The following is a 370-nucleotide window of genomic DNA, read 5'->3' on the forward strand; positions in this document are numbered from 1 at the left end:
AGCGGTCCCGGGCCCCGCCGCTGCCCGGGGCTCCGGGGCCTCGGCTGAGCCCTCGGCAGCAGTTTGGGGAAAAGTAGGTGAGGTCGGAGCCGACCCGCCTAAACCCCGCGAGTCCCTAATTGTTGTCACAAGACGCGGGATTAGCGCATTGCTGGAATAGCTGTCTGTTTACACTCCGGAGCCCCGCCGGCCGGTAAACACTTTCTAATTGAATTCTAATCACATTCAAATAGCTCCATAACCAGCCTCAGCTGCAATTCATAAAACTTTAATTGCCATCCATAAATCCTCAGATCGCCGAGTGCGGGGTGTCCCTAAAAACATTGTTGCACCGTGCCTGTTCAGGGCCGTCGGGGAGGTGGCGGGGGGG

The sequence above is a fragment of the Haliaeetus leucocephalus genome, unplaced genomic scaffold (assembly GCF_000737465.1).
Source record: "Haliaeetus leucocephalus isolate CR32 unplaced genomic scaffold, Haliaeetus_leucocephalus-4.0 Scaffold439, whole genome shotgun sequence".
NCBI classification, from domain to species: Eukaryota; Metazoa; Chordata; class Aves; order Accipitriformes; family Accipitridae; genus Haliaeetus; species Haliaeetus leucocephalus.